Source organism: Pogona vitticeps, chromosome 2, assembly GCF_051106095.1.
Source record: "Pogona vitticeps strain Pit_001003342236 chromosome 2, PviZW2.1, whole genome shotgun sequence".
NCBI lineage: Eukaryota > Metazoa > Chordata > Lepidosauria > Squamata > Agamidae > Pogona > Pogona vitticeps.
The window spans coordinates 96,876,620-96,901,793 of NC_135784.1; the positions used below are offsets into that span (position 1 = coordinate 96,876,620).

The 25,174-nt window shown below is 42.2% G+C and overlaps 1 protein-coding gene and 1 long non-coding RNA gene across 2 annotated transcripts in view; one reads left to right on the forward strand and one right to left on the reverse strand.

Moving 5' to 3' along the window:
- LOC144586813 (uncharacterized) overlaps positions 1-25,174 on the reverse strand; it is a 26,642-nt gene continuing 1,468 nt past the window's right edge. The window contains exon 2 of the long non-coding RNA XR_013541858.1: positions 1-10,688. This is a non-coding gene — a long non-coding RNA (uncharacterized LOC144586813). The remainder of the gene's footprint in view (positions 10,689-25,174) is intronic.
- Positions 22,773-25,174, forward strand: part of LOC110073477 (uncharacterized) — a 13,446-nt gene continuing 11,044 nt past the window's right edge. The window contains exon 1 of the mRNA XM_072990087.2: positions 22,773-22,861. The gene's annotated coding sequence lies outside the window, so the exon portion shown is untranslated. The remainder of the gene's footprint in view (positions 22,862-25,174) is intronic.

Sequence of the window (25,174 nt, forward strand, 5' to 3'; positions counted from 1 at the left end):
CAGGAAGAATGGCACACTCTTATTTGCAATTCTTATTCTCTAGACAGAATTCCCTAGGCATGGACTAAATTGGCTGGGGAATTCAATGAGTTTTCCTCCTGGGAAGTAAAATAAAAATAAAATGAACTGTTAAATACACATGAGCATGGTCAAGGAAGGGACAAGCCCTTGCCTCCATGGTACATTTTTCAAGGGATGAGATGTGAACGACACATGGGGGTACCCTTAAGGACTAGTTCTCAAGTACAAAAACGTTTTTATGGTGACTCATTTTTGGCTGTCTCAATGGGTGTGAAGGAACAACTAAAACAAGTCACTTCAACAAATGAACTTGAATGGCTGAGAATGGGCATTGGAACTGGAATATGGTCTCCAGAGAGTGATGTCCTCTCAAGGTAGATAGAGGGGCAAAGAAACACTCAGGAACTGGATTTATGGTTTGAACTGAGACAGTCTGGCCAACCTCTGTCTTTTCCAGTTTGGGACACAGGTGTGTTAAAAAATGGAACGACTGCTGAGAGGAGCATTCCACCACATGAGCTCCTGTCCACAGGCTGACATGGTACAGCCCAGACCAATATTTCCTACTGTAGTGAAAATCAGATCAGTAGTGAGTTGGTGGATACTTACGTTTGCAAGGGGCAACACAGGTTCCTTACCTCTGTTTTCCTTACTTATTGCTTTTCAGACTTCCTGCCCTCAGAACCCACATTTGTCACGAACATATTTCTGGAGAAATGCCACAAAACAGGAACTGTGCTAGTTTGCAAAGGCTTCTGAGGGACTGGCCGGATGATAGATCTTGTGACTGGAGAATCGCTGGTAATACTCTATGGAACCTCAAGAATACAATTTGAGTGAATTGCTTGGAGGCTTTTTTCAAATCAGGCTGAAAGCCACACAATTTCTTTCCTTGTCTCCTCAGAAAAAGGACCCAAACCGACACATCCACCTTTCACCCTCAGACTATGGCCAGTAGTGATTTGCCAGGGCTGCTGCCTGTTTTGTTGCTACCCCAGCCAATCAGCTGCTGCGCTAAAGGTTTGGGAGAAGAACAGGAGGGAAAACTGTTCCCTTTCGGGGCATGACCTATCATTGCTAGGCAACTATGGAATGTTTCTCCCTCCCCCCCGAAGCTGACAAAACAAGCTGTTGTCCTCATGGTGCTCACTTGAAATCTTAAGTCAGTTTAAGGGGGTATCTTTTCAGAGAGGTGAATGTTCTCCCATCCCCACTTGTCTTTCTACAGAGGAGTTTATTTAACAGCTAGTATTCAAAACTTTTAAAAGGTACTTCTTCAGACTATAGCTTCTAGGAATGACCCATAGACATGCTGGCTTCTGGGCTTTGTGATCTGATATAGAACCATCTCAGATAAGAAGGTTTGGGCCAGTGCTTTAAATGAATCACAAGGCCAGAATTATATCCATGGCCATGCCTTATCTTTGCAGTGCAAACTCTAGCAGAGTTTGGAGAAATTCCTCTTTTGACTAGAACTTCTAGGATGTTCCAGCCACTAGTCATGCTGACTAGTACTCAGGGAAAACCTGAGAAACTTACACCCATGCCAAAAAACTGGTTTTCTTCTCTCTGCCTCTGGTTCCTATGTCAGGTCAAGGAGTGTGACACCTGAACATCTCTCTAAGAGCCCTACAGAAAAATAGAGACCTCTAGGGAAAAATCAGAAGTCTGTGTTCATCACAGCTGGCAGTTTCCCCATTAAATATTAATTCCAGAATGGAATCAGATAAACCATTCCAATTGCATTGAAATTCATCAAAGAACAAATCTTTTCATTGTTTCAATTAGTAGGCAGCATCAGCTTGCCTATTTTTACAAGCTTTGTTTATCTAAATTGCTTCTATGTTTCATATTGTGAGGCGACGAGCCACCTCGCCCAGGATCAGGAGAGTATACTGTCCGACTCTCAAATAAGGACAGAAGCATGTTGGGAAAGGGAGGAGAAAGGAGAGGAAAAGGAAGAACAAGTACAGTTGATCCAGGAAGATCCTTGGACAGGAGAGGGGGTAGAATTCAAAGTGCCTCCTGAGTATGCCAAAAGGGAAAAGGAGGCGACAAATGTATAGAAAGCCCACCATACTGGGGGGAGATTGAATAGCGAAAGCAAAAGAAGGAATACAGGGTGTGGGTGAAGAGGGAAGAACAAAGGAAAGAAAGGCAAAAATGTACAGTGATTCCAGCCCCTTCAGACCATGACAGAGAGAGAGATATGGCTCAACAAAAGGGGAACAGCAGGGAACTACGACGGCTCATCCACAAACTTGAAGTGGCCTGAGAATACACCAAAGTTGATGGGTGCCAGACCCAAATGGACCCAAGACGTTGTTATTCCCCATTGTCTTATCACAAGAGATACCTAGTTTTAATAATGTTGGGATTTATGATTTGTCGTTGAAGTTGGATGATGACAAACAAGACTCAAAAATTGAGAAATCCATGTTAAACAATAAATCGGTTTTATTAGAAGAACTGGGTGTGGCGAATTCTTCTTTGGACAAAGTAAAGAAAAAGGAGGTAGATGACAAGCGGCACAATCGCAATATGCACAAAAAGAAATACCGTACCAAATATTGAAAATATTCAAAAGTCTTACAGCTATGGAAAACTGTAGGCACAGATGCTTAAAAATATATGGAAACTAAACTTAAAGTGCAGGCAAATACTTGTCAGAATTCAACACAAAATTCAGGAGCGTAAAAAGCACAATAAAATACCAAAAATAATGTTTTAATTACATTTTAAAAGTGCAAGAGTTTGTAGTCTGAAATGCATAGTAAAAAACCAGAGAATTCAACTCTAAAATACATCATTAAAAAGTAAAAAGCATTATAACTTTGAGCAGTCTTTAGACTTAAGCTTATTATAGTGACACACAAAAAAAATTTCTAAGTACTCACTCCAGCCCAACTTGTTTGAATCCATGGAAGAAAATCCCTGTTGTCCTTGCCACCTGCTGTTGCTGCTGCTACACGATACTACTTGATGCTCCCTGATACTGTATCAATATTGTTGTTATCCAGTGTGTGTGGTATGGTGGCATGTGAAGTTCCATGTATATGTCTCTTGCCTCCCTATATTTATATTTCTCTCAGATATTTACATTTACCTTTAACTCTAAATAAAAGACTGTTGCCAGGGCTTGGTGTAAAGTAAATATATATAAAAGTAAAGTAAAGTAAAGTAAAGTAAAGTAAAGTAAAGTAAAGTAAAGTAAAGTAAATCTATCTATCTATCTATCTATCTATCTATCTATCTATCTATCTATCTATCTATCTATCTATCTATCTATCTATCTATCTATCTATCTATCTATCTATCTATCTATCTATATGTATATATATATAAAGTAAATATATATAAAATATGGGTGATGGAAATAATGGACATAGCAGATAAGAACTCCCATTTTGACTAACAGATGGGTTCATGTGCCAGGGAAATGGGTTGAGTCCTATTACTCTATAGTCCTAAAGTGCTGGTGGACTAATTTCTACAGGTACCAGTTTACTCTATCTGCACTTCAGGACTCTAGTTTTTAAAAAAAAAAAAATCCTTTGTTTGCTTTCATTCTCCATTATCAAGTGATGAAAGAGATTCTTTTGATAGGCAATTCAGGGGAAACCCTACCACACCTGTGTATTGCAAAGTCTCCAGCACTCCTCAGTTACCTCTGTTTAGAGCCCACTGCCAGCCACATTATAACCTCAGTTCACAGCCAACCATTTGAAGATCCAGAGGTTACCGGCAAGCAACCTGTACTTTATGGTCCTTGTGACTCATGCATGTGGGTGATTGATAGACTCATTTATTGGAGGCAGAGAAACAAAGTCCCACTCTCCCAAAAGCAGCATCATTCCATGAATGTACATCCAGTCTATAATGTGGAAGAACGTGGGTGGTTGCTGCTCTACAAATGTCAGCCAAACAAACCGCTCTAAGAAACACAATAGAAACAGCCATTGCCCTTTCCAAGTGGTACTCTATGGAAGACGGATGTGGCATTTTTGCCAATTGGTAAGCAAGTTTAATAGCAGTTGAGAATGCATTTCTAAAAGGGTAACTGTGTTAGTCTTTTTTAGCATGTTGGCAAAAAAGGGATATGATACAAAGGAGGAAAAAAACTAACAATTAACAGTTTGTTTGTTTGTTTGCTTGCTTGCTTGCTTGTTTGCCAGCCAGCCCATTTGACAAATCTCTGTAATTACATGAGTAATCCTTTCTTATGACCAAATAAGCAGATGTTGAGACTTTTGAAAGGCCCTGTTCCTGTGTGCATAAAAAAAACAATGCCCTCCTCAGATCCGGAGCATGTAAGGTCAATGCTAAACGGAATGAGGGGAATGGGAAGAAAGTAGGCAGATTTCTATCTTATTTAACATGAAATGTAAAAAATAAATTTTGGAAAGAATACATTTAGTCTTAAAACCAACTTCTCCAGATGAAAAGTCAAGTTAGGTGGGTCGACTCAAAGCAAATATTTCTCATCATCATCTAGCAGAAGTACTGTATTTTTCCATGAATAAGATGCTACTTTTTCCTAAAATCATTACACTAAAAATTGAGCGGGATCTTATATACAGAAGTAAGCTGAGAAGAAAACAAAACAGCCTGTACCTTGCCTCTGTAAAGATTCTTCCTTCAATCATGATGCTTAGCTTCCTCCAATCATGAGGCTTATGGAGCTCACATCAGCTGATGCTGAACAAACCAATTAGAACACACCTCGATGGAGGCACATGTAGGCCCAGATGCAACAGGGACTCCTAACGTCTGAGCGTTCTGAGCCCAGAGGCTGAATACTTAATTTTGGGGTTAGAAAAGTGTGTGGGGGGTGTCTTATAAATTGGGGCATCTTATCAATGGAAAAATACAGGAATAGAAACCAGGAAAGCTCTCCAAAATTTGTAAACAGATAGCTCAAGAGGCCGTTAGGTTGAATGGCTTAGTGCGAGTTTAGAAGACACCACTGACCACGCAGATGCTCTTAGATTTAAAAGAAGACCTAGAGCTTCTTAAACCTTTAGTAAGTTATTTTATCAGATGTTGTACTGATGCCCCAGATGTTAACACCATCCAATATCTGAGTTGTTACCAAAGGAGTGGGAAATGAAGACAAAGTTAGTGATGAAGATAGAGACGGTACAGTTTCTATTGTCCAGTGCTTCATGTCTGAAGTCAAAAAAAGGCAATGAAATCTGCTGCTTGCTATCACATGATGACCTCTTAGAAGAAGAGGAGTGATGTTTAGTACTGCTATACTTTTTCTAGCTAATTTCTTATTATTGTCAGGTAAACAAGGAAGGAAGGCATCCATATGTTCCTACAGAAACTGCTACGCACCCATTGTTGCTAGGTAGAATTCAAAGTCAGATCACAAGACCACATCCACAGCCCACTGTGTTGTCTGGCTTGAGCTTCCCAAAAATATCTCTCACACTGGCTTTTAGAAACAATACTGTAAAACTTTTACAGAATTAATGTTTGTTTGGTTTTCTTCTCCACATTACTGATCTGTATCTTTGGGGAGCTTACCAGTGTACTGCTTCAGTAATCAGCATAAAAGTTTGAATGATTCCCAGAAGACTGTTTGGGAAAACCTGCCCCATCTAGTTACCGTCCATTTGGCTCATTAATGTCATCGAGGAATTGTTGCTGATGCCAATGGACTGTACTACAAAAAGCTCCGCAGGTTAATGGACTATGTAAATATGCTTGGAATCCTGTCACCAAAACACGGAGCAGAAGGTCACGGTTTAAGCATCTCCCCACAGTAGGCTCTCCACTGCATGTACGGTTGTGACATGGGCCATGCAATTAATCACACAGCGAACAGTCTGCTGGAACAGGAGAGATACTTACATAATTTCCCTTAAGCATTGCATATAGGTATCAAGACACTAGGGTGCATTAAAAAAAAAAACACACGCCTACCATCTTTACTTTCTTTTAATATATGGTGTTAAGATGAAACCAGTCCATTTCGGTGCCATCTACTGCAAATCCCCTGTTAGTGGCTATTGCCTGCTGTGGCTGGCTGTGCAGAGAGCAAGGTCCCCAGAAGTGGGGCCAGTTCCTAGTAGTGTATGCCACATAATGGGCTCAGAAAGATAAAACAGAGAAGGGAAGGTATTCCACATCATCCAGGAAGAAATCTACACATTTCCCCAATCACACCAGGGAGAAAGCTACTCACAGATGAGACTAGATTACTCAGGATTAAGCAAAGGCAACACATGATGACCATCCAAAATCCACCTCTGCATACCAACTCAAGAGGAAGTATCACAGTACAAAATACAAACAAAATTACTCACAAATTAGGAGTGCATTACTGAGGCATAAGCCTGAGCAGCAATATTTGAGAGACTTTAAAATCTATACCTTTGCAGATGCTCCCCGGTGGAATGAAAGGTGTCCGATCATAATGTGAAACAAGGACAATTAGCTGCAAAATCTAGCAGGCAGGCCAGGCTTGGCTGTTGTGTGCTGCTTTGTGATGCAACATTGTCAACACTTTTAATGGGTCCTGACAGATGGGGAGGGGAAGCCAATATATATAACAAATACATTGTACATGTATATAACCACAGCTTCACTATTTCTTAAAACGGCTGCACGGAAAGTTCCCAGTTATTTTTTTGTTGTTGCTTTGTTTGTTTTGTTAGTGTCATTTCATTAAAGAGAGTTTGCCATTTTAACTTTTCTGTAAAATGCCTATTATTTGACCTAATGATCTCAACTGAACAAGGAAGTCCTTGGTCACCATATTATTTCTCAGAAAGCATCTTCTGTGCTGATTGGACTGTAAGTTATTTCCATTAACAATCTCACCTTAGGGAGAATTAAATCATGGCAAGTAATAAAAGAAGAAGGGAAAAAAAGATAAACTGGCTATCCTACCATCAGTTAATTTCAAGATACTGTATAAAGAGACAATAGGGGAAGATTAAGGAATTTAACAGAGTTTACAAAAAACTGAGCAACTATTAGGACATATCTATAAATTACTACTTCAGTTTGACACAGAAATGGAACCAGCCAATATCAATATGTTAAAGTGGATGCAGAATCTAGGAAAAGAGATAACTTTTCAACGATGGGAAAGATTATGGACAAAAAAATTAAATTAATGGTATGTCAAACTCTAAGAGAAAATTGGTACAAAATATATTATCAGTGGTACACAACACCGACAGGCATTAAAAATATGGATAAACGTTACACAGATCTCTGCTGGAAGTGTCAGGAACTTGAAGGCTCATACTACCACATGTGGTGGATTTGTAAAAAGGCAAAGAAATTCTGGAAAGACATTAATGCTGAAATGAGGAAAATCCTGAAAGTTAGATTTGAGGTGAAGCTAGAGACAGTCTGGCAATACCGTCAGAAAACCTGGAAATGTCCACACAAGAACTGTTTAATTGTATGTTAACAGGGGTCAGAGCAATAATGGCTAAGAGCTGGAAAACAGAGACATACTCATCAACAGAGAAAATGTTTGACTATGCTACAATGGTTAAACTTACAAACTGTATAAACAGAAGACCTGTCCAAGAAATTGGAAAAGAGTGGGGAAATCATTTTGATTATTTAAACAAATAGTGCAGAAATAATGCTGTAAAAATGCTCATAAATAGGAAAGCAGATGTCAAAAAAGTAAAAATGTGGACTAAGAATAAGATAGAATTTAGGATGAGCACAGCATATATTTCAAAAGGTGAAGTTTAAATCTAGAGCATAGAATAGTAAATTTAGCATAAAACATAGATTATAAATCATGCATACAAATATCAGGTGCTCTTAAAATGCATGAATTGTACATACACTCACTTCTATTTTCATTATTTTTCTTTTTATATCTTAATAATAAAATAAAATATATTTAACTCCTTGCCACAGGATATGGTGATGGCATCTGGCCTAGATGCCTTTAAAAGGGGATTGGACAGATTCCTGGAAGAAAAGTCCATCGCAGGTTACAAGCCATGATGGGGATGTAGAATCTCCAGGCTTAGAAGGAAAGTACCTCCAAATGCCAGATGCAGGGGAGAGGTATCAGGAGACAGGTCTCTAGTTGGTGGGGCCCCTGTGAGATACAGGAAGCTGGACTAGCTGGTTCCCTGGCCTGATCCAACAGGGCTCTTCTTATGTTCTTAATTAATTTTTTTTAAGAAAAAACAGTCTCACCTTAGGGGCTAGCTAGGCATCCCCAGAACCACAGGGCTGCAATTCTCTGATGCTTAAACAGTTTCCAACCATTGCAATTGTTAATCAACATGAAACATAGAACTCTCCTTCTCAAAGGTAAATACAGAATTTGAAGACTTCCTTCTCCAATTAAGATTATTAAGATAAAGAACAGATGATTTGGGCAAAAAAATAAAGATGCTATCATTGCCATCCGACCTCACCATAGTAGCTGATGGTGAAACCAGATAACACTTTGTCCTGCGCTTTGGATCACTCTTGGCACAGTCAATTCTGAGCTATTTTCTGACACTTACTTGACATATAAGGCACTCACGAACCAGACTGACATTTTTTCATGGCTATCTGTATCTTTTTGGATCACTTGCAGGGACTACTGCTTTTTAAAATGCAGTTAGCATTGCTCCATTTTAGTTTGGTTTCCAGTATGGATGATTGCCGGTATTGAATCAAAGCAGTCCTAGTAGATGTTTCCTCCAACAATCCTATGTCTTTTTTATAATTATATTGTTTTTCTTTTATCTATTGTTGTTAGCCACCCAGAGTAGACTTTGGTCTAGATGGGCGGGGAATGAATGAATGAATGAATGAGTGAGTGAGTGAGTGAGTGAGTGAGTGAGTGAGTGAGTGAGTAAGTAAGTAAGTAAGTAAGTAAGTAAGTAAGTAAGTAAGTAAGTAAGTAAGTAAGTAAGTTGCTTTGGTGACAAGCCAATGAAGTGACATGCCACCTACCAACAAACAGGGGGGAAAACCAGTTTTCTTCTTCTCCCATGCAGAGGACTCCCCCACCGCTTTTCTTTACAATCCAGTCCTATGGGTGACAAGCCAATGAAGTCACTTATCAATAAGTCAGATTTCCCCTCCAGTTTTCCCTTGTTCCCTGTGAAGGGGGAGGTGCAGTGGCATTGAAGGCGAGAAGAAGCAACAGGCTAAATAGGGTTGCTTTCAGGTGTGTTCTGGTTTCCTATCCTGAAACCCAATCTTTGCGTATGGATACAAGGACCATTCTGAGCCTCAGACCACACTCTCTAAGCAATCCTGTTTAGCCCAATCCAACGCAGGATAACTAATCTTGTCTAGTTGCACCCTGAATAAATTAAACCAATATGGTCTGCAAATTAAATAGCTGCAAAAGTGACTGTGAATCCTACAAAAGAGGAGCCATGGTATACAGTAATGTTTCTCTGTTGCAACGTTGTTGTTTTTGTTGTTATTTTCATTGTTGTCGCTGTTGCCATTGAGGTTATTTTTTTAGTGGGGTTTTCAGGGGCCACAAGACAGGTAACCAATGTGGAGGATATGTCAGGGGTCTCCTACCAACTCTCCACAGTCTGAAGAAGCTTGCATGAGTAGTGAAACATTTCAACCTAAGAAAGAAATGCGGTTGCCATGACTCAACTTCCAGTTAACCTCACCTGGACGACTGAGAATCTTCACAGACTTAATAGGTAACACTTTCCTTACCACTGAAGAAGGACTTCCCCTGCTCAACTATTGCTATAATTTTTAATGAGTGTCTAGATTTTGACATATTATTATTATGCATCACATTACATTCAAGGTATTTTAAGCAAACAGCAGGACACATTCAGCAAATTTTGAAATTATATTTCTCCTTCCTCCATATATAAGGAAGTGACTTGTAGTATGTTCCAGGGATGAGTACTGTATAGAGTTTTCTGGCTAAACCACACATCTATCATTTACCACTTCAGTAAAGGAGATAAGCAAAATCCATAGGTTGGAGAAGCAAGTGCTATTAAAGCTTGATCAGAGGTGATTGTAAGATGGGAAGAGGAAGTGATCCACTATGCATCCTAACTACATGTTTCTTAAATCAAGACCTTCATGAGCAATACACCATTCAGTAGATGCAGCACCTTGTGTGGGTGTGTCATCTCAGGTCCAACACGCACGTGTTCTGCCATCATACAGCATATTCCATAATAATATTTTGTATTACATAATAATATATCATGTGATATTGCAATTCCATACAGTACAATTTTCTTAACTGGAAGTGTATTTATTTATTTATTTATTTATTTATTTATTTATTTATTTATTTATTTATTTATTTATTTATTTATTTATTTATTTATTTATTTATTTATTTATTTATTTATACCCCGCCTATCTGGTATCTGCTGTGTGGGAAGTTATAGAAGGTGCTTTTCTTCACATGATTTATGTGCTTTTCTGCATGATTAAAAAAAGAAGGAGGATAATTACTTTGATGAAAATTACAACCAAACAAGAGTGAAGCAAGCATGGTATCCTCCTGTCCTCACAAATTGTTAAGAACCAGACAGAGTTCTTTCCATGTTAAAGAATCCAGCTTGAGAGAGACAGGGCATTCTGAGTTATCAGCCAAGCATGGAATAAAAGAAGCAGACCCTTTGCTTACCTCATATTCATTCCTTGTGCGTGAGTTGACGGATGCCTTGGCATGCCTGAACCTGCATTTATTCGGAAAGAAAAGCTATCAGTGTCTTTCATTTAAATGTCAAACCAGACTTTTATCGGGAATGTACATTCCCAATGATTAACACATTTCCCTCCTAAAGCATGACTTCCTCAGACATATACATGTTAGTTTTATTGTTTGTTTGTTTGTTTGAACTTGTATATTGCCATATAGCGCTTAGAACACTTTCTGGGCAGTTTAAAACATAATTAAGCAAAGAACACTTTGCCCCCCAACAAGCTGTGTATTCAATTTAACTGTAATTAAATTGAAGGGAACTGGGACTTGTAGTCATATGAAGATGGAGTCTGTTAGGTTCTGTGTAAGATGAAGTTAAAAGCAATGGAATGTGTGAAAATGTTTTGCAGAGAGTTACTTTGCCTGGTAAAGAGATAAGAAGGTAAGGCCACAGGGGCCTAGAAGGAAGACCAAACAAGAATATCGCTTAACTGTAAGTGAGATAAGACACCTGTGGATTTCATGTGAATTAGGGGTGCAGAGTGGTGCTACGCCCTCATGATCCTAATCGGGTAACAGCTTGAAAGTGTCGGAAAGAAGTTTGTCCCTGAGTAGGCATCCTTCAGTCTCAAGAGACTATGGTAATGTGCTCTGTATGGAGGTCTTGGAACAGCATCTAGTGTGGCTGAGAAGGCCAATTCAAGAGTGACAATCCCTTCCACACTGAAGACAAATATAATCTCTGTCCCCTGTCCAGCTCCCTCATTTTGCTGGTTTCAGGACTTCCTCTTTGCCTTGGCCTGCTGGATAAGGGACTTTTCAAATTGGGAGAGGCCATGATGCAACACCTGCCTCCAGGCTGAATGCTCAGATATCAAAGTTTCCCATCTGTTGAGGTCAATTTCTAAGGCCTTCAATCCCACTTGCCGGTCCTTGTATGGCAGCTGTGGTCTCCCTCTGGGGCACTTTCCCTGCACTAATTCTCCATACAGGAGAGCTTTTGGAATCTGACCATCAGCCATTCTCACGACATGGCCAAGCCAATGTAGACATTGCTGTTTCAGTAATGTGGACATGCTAAAAATTCCAGCTCGTTCTAGGACTATTCTATTTGGAACTTTGTCCTGCCAGGTGATACCAAAAATGCATCGTAGACAACATATATGGAATGTGTTCAGCTTCCTCTCCTGCCGTGCACAAAGGGTCCAGGACTCACTGCAGTACAGGTGTTTACTCAGGACACAGTCTCTATAAACCTGGATCTTGCTATATGCTGTCAGCTTCTGATTAAGCCATATTTTGTGAATCTAGAGAATGTGATAGCTGCTTTGCCAATGCATTTATCGAGTCTGACATCTGGAGAGAAGGTGTCAGAGATTTTTGAGCCAAGGTATTAATCATGAACAACCTCCAATTCTTGTGTAGAGATGGTAATAGAGGGAGGTGAGTCCACACCCTGGCCCATGACTTGTGTTTTCCTCCGGCTGATTCTTCATCCAAAGTCTTGGCAGGCCTTACTAAAAAGATTCATAAGTTGCTGGTGGTCTTCAGCAGAATGGACAACAACAGCTGTATCATCGGCAAAGAGGAAGTCCTGAATGCGTTTCAGCTGGACTTTGGTCTTCGCTCTCAAGATTAAAGAGCTTTCCATATGATCTAGTCCAGAGATAGACATCTTATATTGCAGTTCCAAAAGTGTGCTTCAGCATGACAGCAAAAAAGATCCCAAACAGAGTCAGCTCGAGGACACAGCGCTGTTTCACTCCCCTTCAGATGTCAAAGGGATCAGATGTTGAGCCATCAAAAACTACAATGACCTTCATTTCCTCATGAAAGGACCTGATGATGTTAAGGAGTTGAGGTGCACATCCAATCTTGGGAAGTATTTTAAAACGGCCATCCCTGCTAACCAAATCAAAGGCCTTTGTAAGATCTATGAAGGCCACAAAGAGTGGCTGTCATTGTTCCCTACATTTCTCCTGCAACTGTCTGAGGGAAAATACCATGTCAATGGTGGATATCTTAGCTCGAAATTCACACTGTGATTCTTGATAGACTCTGTCTGCAAGTATCTGGAGCCTCTTCAGCACAATACAGGCAGGCAGCTTCCCTACAACACTAAGAAGAGAGATGCCATGGAAGAGAGATGCCATGGTAGTTATTGCAAGTCGCCCCTGTCACCTTTGTTCTTGTACAATGTGACAATGTTTGCAGCCTTCATGTCCTGTGGTACTCCACCTTCCCTCCAGCAAAGACAAAATATTTCATACAGCTCAGTGGTGATGATTACTTTACAGCACTTCAGCACTTCAAAAGGAATGTTATCCTTCCCAGGCGCCTTGCCAGAGGCAAGGGAATCCAAGCCCACTTTTATTTCTGCTAAAGTTGGTTCACTGTCCAACTTTTCCAAGACAGGCAGGCACTCAATGTAATTTAATGCATCTTTGGTTACTACCTGTGACAAACCCAGACCTACTGGGATATGCCACAGTTTCACTAAGCTGCCACCAACCATTCCCTATAAGAAGTCACACAGACCAGGGATGGATTTTCAACAAATAAAAGAATAAGGTTTATTTAAAACAACACACAGGGAAAATAAAATAATCAGGTGAATAAGATATAGTAACGTGGCTTTGTCTCACTCATACATGCACACAGTTTGGTTCACACAGAACACTTAACTTGAAGCACAGACCCTGAACCTATCAGTTCTGGCTAACCAACAGACACCTGAACCTATCAGGTTGGTACTGACTGACACACAGTAGTACCCTGTCTGACACACAGACTCCCACACCAGCTTCTTCTTCCCAGCTGCTGCTTCTTCTTCTGCTCTCCACACACGCTCCACATATATATACAGTACAGCCCCTCCTCCTGATGTCCCGCCTTCCACTCCCCATAGGATGGAACTTTCCCTCCAAACCCATGACAGACAGGTAACATCAGTGCTGTATGTAACACCTCCCCTCTCTATAAGTTGTTTTGTTGGGGGAAAGCTAAGGTGCTTTTTCCCAAAAAACAACCTGAATCCAAAACATACAAAAACATTTATACATACAATATCATACTTACTTATACTTACATTCTAAGTTAACCATATCAATTAGGCATTTAAACATTTACCATATACATTACATCAAGTTACCTTTATTCATACAAACCAAGTTCAAAAAACAGGTACATTTAACTTTTTGTCATCAATATATATACATAGTCCATGTTTCTTTCGCCGTCTTCATTCTTCAGGTCTTCTTGACAAGGTGTCAGCAACACAGTTCACTGACCCTCTGACCACCTTCACTTCAAAGTCATAGTCTTGCAGATTTAAAGCCCACCTCATAAGTTTGCTATTGTGGGTTTTCATTGTCTTTAACCATTGCAGTGGTGAATGGTCAGTGCACAGAATAAAATGTCTTCCCCAGATGTAAGGCTTGGCCTTCTGGATCGTGTAGACTATGGCCAGACACTCCTTCTCCACGGTTGCCAAATGTCTCTCACCTTTCTGGAGTTTCCTACTCAGGTAGGACACTGGATGCTGGTCACCATTCTCATCCTCCTGGCAAAGAACTGCTCCTACCCCGCTGTTAGACGCATCGGTGTAGATGATGAACTCCCGGTCGAAGTCTGGAGCACGCAGCACTGGATAGTTGATGAGCGCCTGCTTCAACCTCTGGAACGCCGCCTCACAGTCGCTGGTCCACGGGATGCGGTCATCAGCCTTCTTCCTCGTCAGATCGGTCAGCGGAGCCGCAATCTCGCTAAACCTCGGGATGAACTTTCTGTAGTAGCCCACCAACCCAAGAAATGATTTGACTTTTTTCTTGGTGTTGGGTCTAGGCCAATCACGAACTGCTTCTATCTTGGCCTCTAGGGGTTTTATCACTCCTCCCCCTACCATGTGACCCAAGTATTTTATTTCTGGGCTACCCAGCTGCAGTTTGTTCTCTTTGCAGAGCCTAGGCCAAAGCACTTCCTCCCCTGGGCCAAAGTGCCTCTCCCTGCCTTCCTGGTCATCCCAAGCTTTCTTTCTGACCTTTTGAGCTTGCAGGGTCTCTGCTGCTAGCTCTAGGTTTCTCTTTAAGTCATTCCTTAAAGTGCCTATATATGTCACAACGTCTTGTGGGTCATCCTGGGTGATCTGCTCCCAATTTTGTTTGATCAAATCAAGGGGCCCTTTCACCCTTCTCCCAAATAAAAGTTCAAACGGACTGAACCCGGTACTGGCTTGTGGCACTGATCGATAAGCAAACAAAAGGGATTGCAGCTTCTGGTCCCAATTGTTTGGATTCTCTGCCAAGTAAGCCCTAATCATGCGCATTAGAGTCCCATTGAACTTCTCAGTTAACCCATTACTTTCAGGGTGATAGGCAGTGGTTTCCTGGTGTTTAATTCCACAGATTTGCCATAAGCGTTTCATGAGCTTCGATGTGAACGATGCGCCCAAATCTGTGATTATTTCTGAGGCAAATCCCATCCTGGACATATACCCCACCAAGGCATCTGCCACTGTGTTAGTTTCAATGTTAGTCAAGGGTATGGCTTCAGGGTACCTCGTGGCATGGTCCACAATGGTGAGAATGAACCTGTTCCCCCTCTTTGTGGCCTTGGGCAACGGTCCCACAATATCCACCCCTATGCATTTGAACGGAGTGTCAATCACAGGCAAAGGGCACAACTTTGCTTTGGTCCTGTCGCGGCTATTCCCTTGCCTTTGACACACATCACATTGTTTACAGAATTCCCTGATCTGCTTCCCTATGTCAGGCCAGTAAAAATTCTGTGTGATTCTCTGCTGTGTTTTGTTCACCCCTAAGTGCGCAGCAAACATGTCAGAGTGCCCCCTTTGTAAGATCATGGGGCGATACTTTTCAGGTACCACTAGCTGACTTTGGATCCCATCTCCCCCTTTTGAGATATTCCTCAGGGTCTCTCTATACAAAATCCCCTTTTCCTCTAGAAATCTCACTGGGGTTTCAGGTGTTAGCTGGGCGTCAGTCACCTGTTCAAAACACTTTTGGAGAGTGGCGTCTGCCTTTTGCTCTTGGCCAAATCGGCTGTCTGTGGTTAAGGTTTCCACCACAGCTTCTGAACTCCCCTCTGCTTCCGTCTCTGGCTCATCAGTACCCCCCTGAACTGTCCCCGTGGTGGCTTGTGAACGTGTAATCACTAGCACCCGTTTCACATGTTCAGCCAGGTCATTTCCCACGAGCACGGCTGCTGGCAGAGTCAATGAAATCGCTAGCCGCCAAACTCCCCTCCAGCCTTGAAAGTTCACAGGTACCTCCGCTACTGGCAGTGAGATCACCTGCCCCTCAATCCCTGCCACCTTCATGCTCTCATTTGGGATTATATATTCCCTAGGAATAATATCTGGATGGCACAGGGTCACCTGGGAACAAGTGTCCCGCAGCCCCCTATACTGATGGTCAAGTATTCCTACGTCCACCCCTGCGGTTTCAAACAACTGAGAATCTGTTCTCACCAGTAGGCAGCGCCTGACCTCTACAAGAGGACCATTTTCCTCAGCCTGATCAGCAGATGTCACTGTTCCAGATTGAGTCGCCATGGCAACAGGCTCCCTCAGTGACAAGAGTGAGCCCGCCGCTAAGTCCTCGGACTTTGAGCGGGTGGGCGGGGTTTGCCACCCACCCCGGAAGGACACGAGGCATCGCGAGATCGGGCTTGGCCGAGCGGGGAGAGCAGGTTTTAAAGGGGGGCTCTCCACCCGCATCGGCCTCTTTCGTTTCTGGGCACCCACCCGCCCGCCCTTTGATCTAGTGTGAATTGTGGTCGCCTATTTTGGGGCCGGATAGGAATTTTTGACCTTCATCCTGATTGGCTTTGGATGGGGGGATTTTTCGCCTATCCCACACTGGATCTGGGGTTGTTGGCAGTATTTAGGATGTACTATCGGTCACACTGGCGGGTAGTGCGGAAAGAACCGGTATTTCGGTGTGTCCCAATGGATAAATCAAGTAAGCTAACAGCGCATCTGACCTTCCGGCATTGCGGATCGTGCGATCACTCTGCCTGTGGGGGGAGGATGCGCTGGGCCACTCATAGACCAACAGGCATCGGTTAAAGATGTCTGGAGGTCTGGGGTGTTTATTAGCGGCTAGACAGGATCCGACGGTTATTCGACCGAAGGAGCTTGGCGGCCGGGGACTCGCCCTTCTGATCAGATTGGGGTATGATTATACCCCAGTTTTACGGTTTTCCGCACTACAGCAGGCCCCCATATATCTTGTTGGCCGAAAGGCTGGTTAGTTGAATTACCAAGTTGAATAAAAGTGTGGCCCGCATTAACCCAAACCAATGTCTCGTGTCTTTATTCCGGGATTGGGGTGGCAATGAGCCTTGCTCTTTCTGGACACAGAACACAGCTTTTGGCTTGGTTCCACTCGAATCCTGAGGCACAATTCCTTTTAGCTGCTTTAATTTCTCACACTCTGAGATTAGATGGCCCTTTCCCTGACAGAAATAACATTTTCTGCTATATGTTGAGTCTTTCTCATCCTGTTTTGGTTTTCCCTCCAAAATCTGAGGTCTTGGTTTCATGCCTGAGGGCTTCCCTTCACCATGGGCCCCTCCCCCTTGCTGGCTTTTCCCTGGTCCCTGAGAGTACTTGCTGTAGGTTTCTTTGGGTTTATCTACAGATTTCCACTCAGCACCTAAGGGTTTTCTTATTTGATAAATAAAATCTGCAATCTCCGCTGCTTCGGCCACAGATTTCGGTTTCCTTTCCCTCACCTGGAATTTCAGTTCCCCATGCAGGACTGAATAGAACTGTTCCAGCGCTATCAAGTCTTTGAGCTGCTGAAAGGTCTCTGTCCCCTCCTGAGATAGCCATTTCTCTAGCAGCCTCACCAATTGGGCCCCCACTTGGGTAAAAGTCTGCTCTGGTTTCTTGGTGATTGACCTGAATCTTTGCCTCAGCTGTTCCGCATTTATCCCATGTCTTGCAAACACCAGTTTTTTAAACTCTGCAAAATCTTTCATCAGTTCCTGTGGCATCTCTGAATAAACTTCAGCAAGGCTGCCACTGATTAAAGATCGCATGATGGTCATCTTCTCAGTTTCCCTCACTGAGAAGTCCACAAACGCTCTTTCCACTAAGGAAAAGAACACCTCAGGACAATCTCCCTTGTGGTACACAGGGAATTTCTTCAGGTCAGCTTTAGACAATTGGCCTCCCTCAGAATCCCTATTGTTATTATTGTTCTGATTCATCAGTTCCAATCTTCTTAACTCAAACACCATCCTTTCCTTTTCCAGAGCAATTTTCTCTCTCTCTAATCTTTCTTCTTTTTCCAATTGCCTCATCCTCAGTTCATGCTGTTGGGCTATGAGCATTTTCCTGAGTTCTGGGTTCTGTTCTCCCGTGCTGTCACCTTGCACCGAGCCAAATTCATCCTCAGAACCTTGGTCAACCTGAGGGTCTTTCACTTCACCCATTTCTGCCATTTGGCTTCGAGTCAAGGGCATAATCCCCCCCCAGAACAGGCTGCTTTCAAAAGTCAAGCCTCAAAATAAAGCGACCACTTTTTTTTTCTTTTGCCTCAGAACCAGCTTTCTCTATAGATTGCTGCTGTCCTTCAGCACTAACTTGCAACAGTTGCGAGCCAGAGTCTACCCCCCTCTGCTGGGCCTCGCAGCAGGCAGGCTAAATCACTTCTACTTTACAATTTTGCCTCAGCTTTTTCCCGCCAAAACAGGCTGCCTCAGAGCTCCTTAATCTAGCCCCCAATCTGAGGTTACACGTTCTTCTACTAGTGCACCTCCCCGTGAGGCACACCTAGAAGATTACCTACGCGCTCTCAGATTGTCCCTGACTAGACCCCCCTCGCTCTGGGCACACTTGCCAAGGCTTTGCTGGACCACTGGACAACTGGACCAGTCGTATCCCACACGCTGGACACCAATCAATGTGACAAACCCAGACCTACTGGGATATGCCACAGTTTCACTAAGCTGCCACCAACCATTCCCTATAAGAAGTCACACAGACCAGGGATGGATTTTCAACAAATAAAAGAATAAGGTTTATTTAAAACAACACACAGGGAAAATAAAATAATCAGGTGAATAAGATATAGTAACGTGGCTTTGTCTCACTCATACATGCACACAGTTTGGTTCACACAGAACACTTAACTTGAAGCACAGACCCTGAACCTATCAGTTCTGGCTAACCAACAGACACCTGAACCTATCAGGTTGGTACTGACTGACACACAGTAGTACCCTGTCTGACACACAGACTCCCACACCAGCTTCTTCTTCCCAGCTGCTGCTTCTTCTTCTGCTCTCCACACACGCTCCACATATATATACAGTACAGCCCCTCCTCCTGATGTCCCGCCTTCCACTCCCCATAGGATGGAACTTTCCCTCCAAACCCATGACAGACAGGTAACATCAGTGCTGTATGTAACACTACCTTCTCTCTAGAATATAGCTCAGAGTAGTGCTGCACCCAGCATTCCATCTGCTGTGCTCGGTCCTGGATGATCACACCTATAGCAGACTTCAGGGGAGCAGATTTCTTCTGTATTGGACCTAAAGACTGCTTAATACCACCATACATTCCCTCGATGTTACCTGTGTCCACTGCTATCTGTATCTGAGAGCAGAGCTGAAGACAATAATCATTAGAACATCTCCTGGCAGTCTGTTGGACTTTGCTACGAGCAGCTCGAAGAGCCTGCAAGTTGTACTCACTAGGACAGGCTTTGTATGGGATAGAAATCAAATAAATAAATAAAAATATGCTGCTAGAGCTCTTGTCTTTTCCTTGATGGCTGGCATCAACTCCTCTGAATGGGCTTCAAACCAGTCTGCTGTCTTTTTGGTCTTCTTGCCAAATGTGCACAAGGCAGAGTTATAAACAGCATTCTTGAAATGTTCCCATTGTTCAGGTGCATTTGCACCAGCCGGGCCTGGAAGGGTTTCCTCAAGCACTTGAACAAATTCCTTCACTTTTCTCTGATTGCAAGTCTTGCTGATGTTAATACATAGTCTTCCTTCCTTTTTCGTGTGATACAATCTCTTTATTCAGTTTTACTCTGCTACACACCAGGGAGTGATCAGTATCACGATCAACACCCTGATAAGTGTGTGTGATTGTAATACTAGGAAGGCTAGAGTGTCTAGTGAGGATCAAATTGAGCTGATGCCAATGCTTCGATCTTGGTTGTCTCCAAGAGACTCTGTGTCGAAGCTTCATATTAAAAACATGTTGCTGACACAAAGGCCATAATAGCAGCAAAACGTAAGCAAGCGTTGGCCATTTTCATTCATCTTCCCAATGCCAAAACGGCCTAGACAAGTGGGCCAAAAATTGTGATCAGCACCAACTCTTGTGTTAAAGTCTCCAAGAATGAAGAGTGGCTCTCTCTCAGGGATTTTTTTTTTTTGATAGTAGCTGCCAGATCGTTATAAAATTTGTTTTTGACTTCTGCTGTAGATGACAGTGTTGGTGTATATGCACTAATAAGGGTACCAGACCTGATGGAGAAATGAATGGAGTTGCAGAGACAGAATTCTTTCACTCCCCACAGTAGATGGAACAATGGATCTCAGCAGAGTATTTCTGACCGCAAAGCCAACACCATATTCCCTGGTCTCATTCAATGGTTTTCCCTGCCAGTAGAATAAGATTTTTTTTTCTTTGACAGATCAAGAGTCTGGCAATCTTGTCTCTTGCAGAGCAACAACGTTCATCTGCAGCCTATGCAGTTCCATGTTGATAACAGCTGTCTTGTGAGCATTGTCTATTTCCTGCAGGTCGTCAGAAAAGCCAGCGGTCATTGTCTGAACATTCCAGGTGCCCAACTTTAGGGCAGAAGTTTTCTTATGATTGTTGCATGGTGCAGAGTTATCCTTCGTGACCTCATAGACCAGAGCGCGCCAGGCCCTCCTGTCTTCCACTACCTCCCGGAGTTGGGTCAAATTCATGTTGGTCTCTTCAGTTACACTGTCCAACCATCTCGTCCTCTATCATCTCCTTCTCCTCTTGCCCTCACACTTTCCCAACATCAGGCTCTTTTCCAGGGAGTCTTCTCTTCTCATGAGATGGCCAAAGTATTGGAGCCTCAGCTTCAGGATCTGTCCTTCCAGGGTTGATTTCCTTCAAAATGGATAGGTTTGTTCTCTTTGCAGTCCAGGGGACTCTCAAGAGCCTCCTCCATCACCACAATTAAAAGCATCAATTCTTCGGCAGTCAGCCTTCTTTATGATGCAGCTCTCACTCCCATACATCGCTACTGGAAAAACCATAGCTGTGACTATTCGGACTTTTGTCAGCAAGGTGATGTCTCTGCTTTTTAAGATGCTATCGAGGTTTGTCATTGCTTTCCTCCCCAGAAGCAGGAGTCTTTTAATTTCGTGGCTGCTGTAACCATCTGCAGTGAACATGGAGCCCAAGAAAGTAAAATCTGTCACTGCTTCCATATCTTCCCCTTCTATTTGCCAGGAGGTGATGGGACCAGTGGCCATGATCTTAGTTTTTTTTTATGTTGAGCTTCAGACCATTTTTGTGCTCTCCCCTTTCCCCCTCATTAAGAGGTTCTTTAATTCCTCCTCACTTTCTGACATGAGTGGTATCATCTGCAAATCTGTTGTTGTTGATATTCCTTCCAGCAATCTGAATTCCAGCTTGGGATTCATCCAGTCCAGCCTTCCACATGATGTATTCTGCATATAAGTTAAATAAGCAGGGGGACAATATACAGCCTTGTCATGCTCCTTTCCCAATTTTGAACCAGTCAGTTGTTCCATATCCAGCTCTAACTGTTGCTTCCTGTCCCACATATAGGTTTCTCAGGAGATAGACAAAGGTGGTCAGGCACTCCCATTTCTTTAAGGACTTGCCATAGTTTGCTGTGGTCCACACAGTCAAAGGCTTCTGCATAGTCAATGAAGCAGAAGTAGATATTTTTCTGGAACTCTCTGGCTTTCTCCGTAATCCAGCGCATATTAGCAATTTGTTCTTGAGTTCCTCTGCCCCTTCAAAATCCAGCTTGTACTTCTGGGAGTTCTCGGTCCACATATTGCTGAAGCTTACCTTGTAGGATTTTGAGTATAACCTTACTAACGTGTGAATTGAGTGCAATTGTATGGCAGTTAGAGCATTCTTTGGCACTGCCCTTCTTTGAGATTGGGATTGAATTTTCCAATATTTAACCTACAGTGGTTGAAATCCACTAATGAGTTGCAACAAGAGTAGGTCCAATGAATAATCAGAATTTATGGAGGAGTTACCACATTGTTTGAATGGGCCTACTCTAGTTGTGATGTACAGTTGGATTCCAGCTGTTATCTAGCACATCTATTGTCCACCATAGTGGACATGTGCTCAGCAAATCATCATAGAAATCAAACTGCATCATTTGTCATTTAATAAGGTGTAGCTTCAGAAACAAGACAGAAATTACATCTACACTACAGAAAGAGCGAAATTATCCCTTGTTAAGTTACAAATTCAATGCAATGTAGTTATGCTTTAATCACTGCTTTAATTGTCTACCATCTTTATAACTACTGTACTTAGTTCACAGTTCCGGTGAGATATTGCATTTTCTTTGTGTTTTTGATTTATTTGCCTTGATGCAAAATTTTAATTAAGAGTTCTTTTTAAATTTATATTGGCTTCTGGCCCCATTGAGTGTATTTATGGGGACAAGGTATATAAAAAAATAATAAAATGAATAAGACTCACTGAGCTCGGTGGGATATAAGCATTAAGCCTGCATAACAATGTGTTAGAAATGATTTCCCCAACCACTACCACCACCATTCAGAAAAGGGCTAAAGCATGTCACAACAGCAATGTTATTGCTCACGTTTTCTCTTCAGCATACTGGCTATGTTAGATCTCTTTAGGAATGTTTCCTTCCCTCATTTGCTACTTAGAGACAGAAACAAATCTATGGAATGTCAAAAGTTAAAGGGTAGCCTCATATTTCGAGGTCTGTTAACTAGTTATATGCTTGTTTGAGCAGGCGCTGCCCTTGCTATTTACTGTCTTTCCTTTTTACCCGTGCTGATTTATTACATACTCCCAAAGGTATAAATACCAATGCTGTCTTTATCTTCAGACTCTGTAAAGGTGGGGAATTCTTCAAAGCTTCAGGGCTTTTTAAAATTATTATTATTCTGACGACTAATTGAAGAAACAGAAGAAAAGTGGTGGCTTCATAGGTAAATAATACCCTCTTTTATATTATATCAAAGGAATATATTGGTTACAACAGCAGTGCCTTTTGAAATATGCATGTGACACTAGAACATTTAAAAATGCTTTCAGGCAATCAATAATTGAAAGCATCAGAGTTATATAGGGAAGATGCCTCATTTTACTTGATGCAATGCATTATTTACTCATTTCTGCATTCAAATCAATACAGCACATCAGCAGAGCTGTCATCTTATTATCTGGCTTCTGATCTATTACGGCTGTAATTCTATATCCACTTGCCTGGAAATGGAGTCCACTGAATTCAGTGGGATTTGCTTCTGAGTAGAAATTGACAGGACTGCACTCTAAATGCACACCAATTTGCATCTTACAAAAATCCTTGTATAAATGTTGTTTTGAAAGTATTGAAAGAAAGGGCAACTTCCATTAAGTATCAAAAAGGAAGAATCTCTTCGGTATTTTCTTTTTCACAATTCTCAAATCTTGAAATTCAATAACAGAGAGGGAGACAAATTGGATTCAAACACGCAAGTTCAATATTCATCAGCATTGAGGAAGATCCAAATTCAAGGGCATTTTACATTCATATTTTAACTGAGCAATGGCAGCTTCAGTTCCCTACAGGTCTTCAAATCACTAGGGGAAAACGTCACAGTAGTTTCATCCTCCTAGATTTAACAACAAGAAGAACAACAACCTTTCTAGAAGGGACCCAATAGATCATCAAGTCCAGCCTCTCTCAAGGAAGAACAATGGGGAATTGCACTCCCAACGAGGAGATGCCTAAATCACTCAGTTGTCCAGCTATTTTGGAGCTGATATAGTTTACAACTGGGAAAGGAGAAATTTTAAGACTTCACTTCCCTACAAATCTGAGGCAGGGGCAGGGAAGAATGAGTTAGTATAGATAGGCACATGCATGCATGTACAGAGAAGGTCTGTTCTACAAAGTTTAATTATGCAGTAAGAGCAATACTGTATTGTATTTCCAGTGAGCACTTCCACCACAGTTCTGAACTGGCTTCGGCAACATGCCATTAGGATGATTCAACTTGCGCTGGTGGAGGATCCATGACTAGCCATATTAACTGGGGCCAAAGGAATAGTGCCTATACAGTATTTCCCAGTCCACCGACACAGCTCATTTCAACTTGGCAAATTGTATTTAAAGAGGGTTTAAAAGAAACCAGTCCAAAGCTATAAATCTGACCTAACCAAGGGCCCTCACAGTTTCTTTCCCACAAAGCAAAAGAGGCCAGGAAAACTAATCACAGCTTTCACACATGCCAGCTTGTCTCTATCGGGTCTATTGAAATTACTCAGATTTGTTGACAGGATCCATGTCATTTGATGAAGAGGCCTAGTGTATTGGTATATGCCTGTAAACTTTCACATGTATCTGCCCCAATGACTGGCTGTGGCTGGGGTAAGGTCTGAAGACACATGGCAGCAAGCATCATCATGTCTTCAGAGTCAGCTCCAGGTGTAGAGAGGGTTGCTGGCAAAAGTACTCTTTATTGAGCCCTCCTTCACAGTCCCCCCCCCAGCCCTTCATCTTTCAGACAGGCCTGAGTTGTAGTAGTATTGCAACATGTGATGAATAACTGTGCATGGCTCACTATTTTAACCAGAGAATCATAGAATTATCGAGTTGGAAGCATCCCATAAGAGTAGACCATTGAGTCCAATCTCCTGCTCAGTGCAGGATCCAAGTTGAAGCATATCTGACAGATGGTTATTTAGCTCTCCCTCTCCCTCCACCCCCCCCCCCATGCCTCCAGTCCTGGAGAGCTCACCATCTTATTATCCACAATGCCTTACAATTTCCAGTTCAGTAGCTTTCCATTCCTGGAGAGTTCAGGCCAAAACCTGGGACCACCATGTAGGCTTCAGACCCTTGGTAAAAATTGTGAAATACTATGCAAGCAACTCTGCAATGAAATTCCAGGGCTATAACATATTATTATGTTATAATGTCTCCGTGAGGCTGTTGGATGACTCCCCCCCACCCCGGCTAATTACACAGAAAGGTTTGTTTCTTCTTGCTAAAGAAACAGGCCCAACTTGTAACTGCATGGTTTGCCCTAAATCTCCAGTTCTACAAGGGTGGAAAGATTTAACAGTGTTTAACAGATTTAACAGTGTTTGTGGGTGAGAGTGTTTAAATTAATGCTTAGAATCTGGACCAGCTGAGGTGCTAAAAGGGCACAGGTGACCCACTGGAAAAGCTAAATCAAACCCTACCAACCAGGTAAAAAGCTTGTCTTAAGAGGCATCAGCCCCTCCCCCCGAGACTTAGCCATCTGGAAGTGACA